The sequence below is a fragment of the Manacus candei genome, unplaced genomic scaffold, assembly GCF_025592945.1.
Source record: "Manacus candei isolate 608988 ecotype Guabito, Panama unplaced genomic scaffold, ASM2559294v1 h1tg000005l, whole genome shotgun sequence".
In the NCBI taxonomy this organism is placed as follows: Eukaryota; Metazoa; Chordata; class Aves; order Passeriformes; family Pipridae; genus Manacus; species Manacus candei.
Genome location: NW_026138053.1, coordinates 13,894,819 through 13,901,117, shown reverse-complemented (window position 1 = coordinate 13,901,117; position 6,299 = coordinate 13,894,819). Strand labels below are relative to the sequence as shown.

Sequence of the window (6,299 nt, the reverse complement as noted above, 5' to 3'; positions counted from 1 at the left end):
TACCACAAAATGTTTACATAGTTTCAGTGCTTCAACTCAAGACCCAAGCTTTCTGTGAATTACTTGCCTTACAAAAACATTTGACAAGTATATTTTTAAGATCATCATAACCAGGATGACTGGTAACTACTCTTCTATTAGAATGATGGAGTTGAACTAATGAAGGATCACAAAGTCTCCTGAACACTTGTTTCAGAACATGGAAATGAAGGAGGATATGGCAGCAAATACAGGCAGCAATTTTTTCCCCTTCTCCAACAAAAACACACACAGAGGCACAGATTACTTCATATGTGCTACAAGGGTGCCAACAAGCCTCTGATCGAGGTGCAATCAATAGATTCTTGCAACAGGTCCCCACCTGAAAGGAAGACCAATGCATTTTTGCTCTGTTTTGACAGTTACAAATCGGACTATGGCTATGAGCAATCTATTCCTCTCACTCTGTGCAAGCATTTCAGCTGAAGATCTGGTAACATGTACGATGTACACTTAACAAAAAGTACTTACAAGCCTCCACCATCATTTCAGGTCATTCACCACAGCTATTGAAGATTCTGGGAGATCAATCAGCCATTCCAGCAATGTGCCATTAGCACGACTCTAAAGCACTTTTGCTTCATGGCTATGACAAAGTCATGTCACATTGCTGACAAGGACTGAGCCAGGAGAAACACACGACAAAACCCAACTGTGCAGGAGACACTCTGTGAAGTACTAGAGATCATTACCTGACAGCTACTACAATAAAGCATTAAACAGAACCCTGTCTGAATAGAAAAACTTGTTATACTACAAGTCTGCCAATACTCAGACACAAATGAAAAACATTTTAATGGAAACTCTACATCAAAGTGTGTTTCTGGGATCTGGTAAGGACTGATATCAATACCATGCTTTTTGTGTGTGTGTGATCAAATGGCTCTGAAAGAAGAGCAGCTTATTGAAGTCTAAGTCTGTAATTCAAAAGCAGGGAATAGCACCATCATGTGGGTCACAGATAATGGAAATTAATTTGGAAATCTGTCAAATTTCTATTCAAAACTCACACTTGCTTGGCTATTATGAGTCAATTCCAGATTTGAAAAAACAAAGTCATGAATGTAGGACAGCCCATCTTTGTGAATAATTAATTGATACTTAGAAGGACTAAGTTAAAAGGCCATCAACCCACAAGACTTCCAGCTTTCTCCCTCTACATATTTTTTTATAATCAACTGCTTTTCATATTTACCATTAACATACTCTTCTTCCCAGCTCTGTATTTTGAGTTGAAATCACTAAGGAAATTGTCTCCAATTGCTTCTACAAGGTATAAAGCAATTGTTTTGTTTAAGACAAATGGCCAGACAGAGTCAATACAACACATGTTACACATCAGCAATAAAACTCATTGAAAGAGATGTGCACTGTGGCTCGTAGACCATCTGCCTGTACATACAACTGTAGTGTTGCCATGTACCAACCACTTGCTGTGTTTATCCATCTCATGAATCCCTGCCCAAAGGCACTCAGACATTTTGACAGAGTAAGTCAAAGCATCACTGTAATTTTGAATGTTCTTCACAATACATTGACTGCCTGCTTAGAGGTAGAGTCTCTCACTTCCAGTATCTCACTGGATACAGTATGTTTGTCTAGAGACAGCAATTTTGTTAGTAACGTATCTTAAATCACAGCAGGATTTCCACAGACCTTAAAGCATGATGCATCCCTAAGGCCAGAGTTACTCTCAGACAGAAGGCTGATCTGAAGCATGTGAGTGTAGCTGTAAGTTAAAGATGCAACACCAGGGAGCTTAAAAAAATTATAAACTTTGTTATAATTAAGTGGTTACAATTGACACTGTTTTAACACATGCTCAGAAATTAGAAAATATGACAGCCTCAACTCAGCAGTTATGTTCCCAGTTTCAGTGAAAAAAACCCCACTTGTTTCTAATAACTTTAGTTTGAGCATCATTGAAAAATCTCAACATTAAAAAACCCCAAACCGTTAAAAGCAAAAGACTGTCTCTAGAGTGAACATTTTCCATTAGAACACATTAATATTTGACAGACAAGCTTGAACTGGAAGCATCTAACTTACAAACAAGATGCAAAAGTATTTAAATATATCTTAGGAATTAAGCTTTTTAAATTAAACTATACTAGGACTGAAAAAAAGTAATTATGATCAGTGTCATTTGCAACTCTGAAATTTAAGCACCTTCTAATCTGGGGCCTTTTGTTACCATATCCAATGGGTCAAAGAGGAAATCATGAGTATTCAGGGGCAATTTTCTTTAATCTCCCCCAATTTATTCCTGTATTATATTCTCTTAATAAAAGATAAAACACTCTGAAGTCCATGGTGTTGAATGGTAACAACTGGCAGAAAAAACCAAATTTTCTACTGAGATAAAAAAGCCTATTCTGGTCTAGTTTTAAATATAGCCTGAAGATCCTATTCTCATCATAAAGACAAGAATTTTGTAACTGAAGTACAACTTATGTTTTATTTATTATTTAACTTCCTTTCATTATTGTGTACTGACTTGTCCACAGAATCCAGCACAGGCACTTTAATTCTCCGATGGCAACAGAAACTAAATTATTCATAGTTCAAAATTTTTGTCCACTACACTCAAATCAATGCTAAAAACATTGATTCAAAATCAACGACTGGAATTCCTACATAACCCAAGTATATGGCAAAAATTAAGATTCATTCAAAAGTTAACTTTGTTAATTGTTTCCACCATCTTCATTTTTTTCCTATGCAGCTTCTACAAGTCCGCTCAATAAAAATGATCTTTCATACATGTTTATGCATATACTTACACAAAATATATATTTTCTTCATTTAAATTTCACTTTCCACACACATTTTTCATATAGTTGGTGTCCAGACACAAGTCAACTTGTGGGGGCCAAATGTGGCCAAAACTCTACTTGTGGTGTAGCCAGATGGATACAACTAACAATAAAAGGAAAGCATTCCTGCAGTAACAAGGGTTTATCTAACTACTTGATAGGAGTGCTTGCTAACAACTAAAAAAGAGACAATAACTTGCTTTTCTTTCTTTCCCTTCCCCCCTGCCCCAGTGAGTTCCGTGTATCCAAACAGGCAGCTCGCAGTTCAGAGAACAGTCTGAGACTGAAGGTGAAGCCGCACCAGCCTACACCCCACAGCTCTCTGGGACGGGGCTCGGGGCCCGGCCCTTGGGGCCAGGCTGTGCAGCAGTTCCCTCCAGTCACATCATGTTCACGGGGGCTTTGGAGGCTGAGTGAACATTTGCAAAATAGTGTGCAAGTTCTACCCTAACATACCACATGAGAGCTTGTTTTATGTCTTTCCCTTCATAGGAGAGTCCAGTTATTGTTTTTCCATTAAACTGCATAAGGACGTTTTTTGAAGGCACTTCAATGTTTTAACTGTACTGTGCAGGAGAGAAGAGTTGAGGCAACAGGCTTATGGCTGCCTTATCAGGTACAGAAACTGTTCCTTTAAAATGGATTTAATAAAATGCAAATGTTCTGGATCTTTGCAATTTTTTAACCTAACAAACAAGCTATTTGCATGAGTAGTAGGATATATTGTTTATGCCACTTTCTTCCTCTCCCTTGAAAGTTACGGATTACTCCATCAGCTGCCAGCTGTTATTTGTAATAGCCAGCTGTGTAACTACAAAGCTCCTGCAATGAAAAAAATTTATAATAATGTTGCATCGATACAACAAGATACAGAAAAGGAAAAAAAAAATCAATTAACTTGTCCTCAAAACATTAACTTCCGTAAGATAAATGACCCTTGACTTTCAATGCAGGACTAATTAAAAACTTTCCCATATATAAAAGAAATTTCTATTTTCATCATTAGGACAGTAATTAATTTTACAGGCAAAGTAAAAGTCTGATGCAAATGAACACTCAAGTCTTAAAATCAGTAACGTGTTTAAGGAAACCACAGTGACACATACATGGTGTGACATTCAGTACAGCCATGTAGTGCTATTTGTGTCAGATCTGTACATTGTATACTTGAAGGCAACATGCCTTCAAATGTACACTCTATATATAAATAACGACAAAAAAAATTTAAAATGTCTCAAAAATTAGATAAACACCTGAAACTTTCAGTTAATGTAACTCATACTATTTTAGCACAACATAATTAATTATATAATACAATTCTTCTCAGAAATTAACTAGCAAATGGCATTTCTCACTACTCCCATATTTCAGCTCCCTGTGCGTAACCAGTAGCACAAACAATAGCAACAATTTCTATTCAGCTGAGAGAAAATTTAGAACTCAATTGCTTTGTACACTGTTTTAGTCTCTGCAATTGCAAGCATCAACTGTTTTTTTTTCCCCACACAGTATCACTCCTATAATGTTCTTTCCAAGCAAGTGTCGTGACCTTATATATGCACACACAGAACAAAGTCAGTTCCCTTGGCACTTGTCCAGGAAAGGAACTACACATTTCAGAACATTCAGCAGGTGGAAAATGACGTCACGTTCCCTACAAGCATTTGCCAGAATTATGCTGAACCTGTAACACTAAACAGTTGGCTTAATTAGTCAGGGATCACTGTTTTTAACCCAGGCTTAGTCTGTCTAATGAGAAAGATGACAGCTAACACTCTGGAAATATTTTGCTGTCATGCCAGTGACAAAAATTCCACAACCTATGACTCCTTTAAAGTCCTAGTAATAATATGTAATGCCTCTATTTGCCTCCTGATGGAGTGATATTTAAGAACTCTATTTTCAAAGACTTACTTATTTTTAAATGACTACCAGGACTGCCATCAACGGAAATATCATATAGGTCGAGCAAAAAACAATTACTTGGGTAATTATATGCCAAATAGCATTTTCAGGTTTCTTTAACAGCGGATTAGAAAGACCTTGAGAGGACTAAGGAAGCACCAAAATCAGCTCCAAGACATCTATGGTTTCTTATCCAGAATTCTCTTCTACAAAGTTTAGCTGGATCAGACTCTGTTCCACCATTTTGTATTAACAGATATGACTGCAGGATAATTTTCTAAAAAACAGAGTAGGTACCCACATCTATATTACCATATTCCAAATTATGACTACAACATTATTTCACAGACACAAAGGATTAGAACATTTATAATACTGCATCTGATTTAAAGCACTTGCATTCATAAAGAGATTCGTTCCAAGAAGTTTCAGTTTAGCTTACTTGTCATCATAATGCCAAGGCAAAAAAGAGTTCAGAATTTCAACCCAGAAGAAATCACTATCAGCTGTTTCTCTCTAACAAATCTAAGTTTCTTAGGTACACATTTCAAGGACAGGCTTTGTTTAAAGAGCTCCATTTATTTGAAGTCTGTTTCCTGCTAACCAGCTGACAGATCAAAGGTACTTCTCAGTCCTATCATTTGTTCCCATTTCCCCCTCTTCTTTAACTTAGACAAAATTTTAAATTTAGTATCTTTAAAATTAATTTTAAAATTGATCCTTTCAGCCTTCTCAGTCTTCTTTTCCTTTTTTTATGTTCCACAAAGTTTTCCTGTGACACTTCTCAAATACTGGAATATATTCCACTGAAGTATTTAGTTACATGAAATTAAGGACAGGTATAAGTCTCCGATTAAAGAATGCTAAAATGCAAGCTTCTCAGAACCTGAACCTTTTAAGTACTTTGTAAAACACACACGGTTTTATAAATTATTGTGCACATAAAGAGGGACAATTTAATATCTAAAAGATGCTTTTATATTCAAACATGGTACACTGTATGAATTAAACATTGTTTAATATACTTTCACTTTTGCAACTGCTCAACTTTTTTGCTTCCACATATGGGTATTCTATTCCTATCAATTCATTATCTCAGTGATATGTAAAAAAAATAAATTCAAAAAAGACAAAATAAAATATAGTGACCTACAGTTAAAGCAGCTACAATGCAATATGCTTAGATAAACAATGTCAGTACTTGACTTTATACAATGTACTCACCTGTTCTCAGTTACTAGGGAAACAATGATCGTAAAATTGATCATAGTTTGGTTTCACAAGTTTCTAACATTGTAACTTGATTACAGTCCAGGATACAGATCAAACACCTGGAACAATGCAGCTGAGTAAAGAGACATGCTAGGAATAGACTTGCTTCCACTGTGTCCAAATTATTTTTTATTCACAAGTTAAACATAATGACCTCAATACTTCTCTACTTGCCTTTCCCAGTTTTGAAAACAAATGCCAGCGTGGTTTTGGACCTCTCAACATGAGATTCTTAGAAATCCCCAGAAGTTACAGATTCTTAAGCAT

The 6,299-nt window shown here is 36.0% G+C and overlaps 1 protein-coding gene across 5 annotated transcripts in view; it reads right to left on the bottom strand.

Annotated features, from left to right (window-relative positions):
• Positions 1-6,299, bottom strand: part of RPAP2 (RNA polymerase II associated protein 2) — a 54,017-nt gene that overhangs the window by 24,429 nt on the left and 23,289 nt on the right. The window lies entirely within an intron of this gene.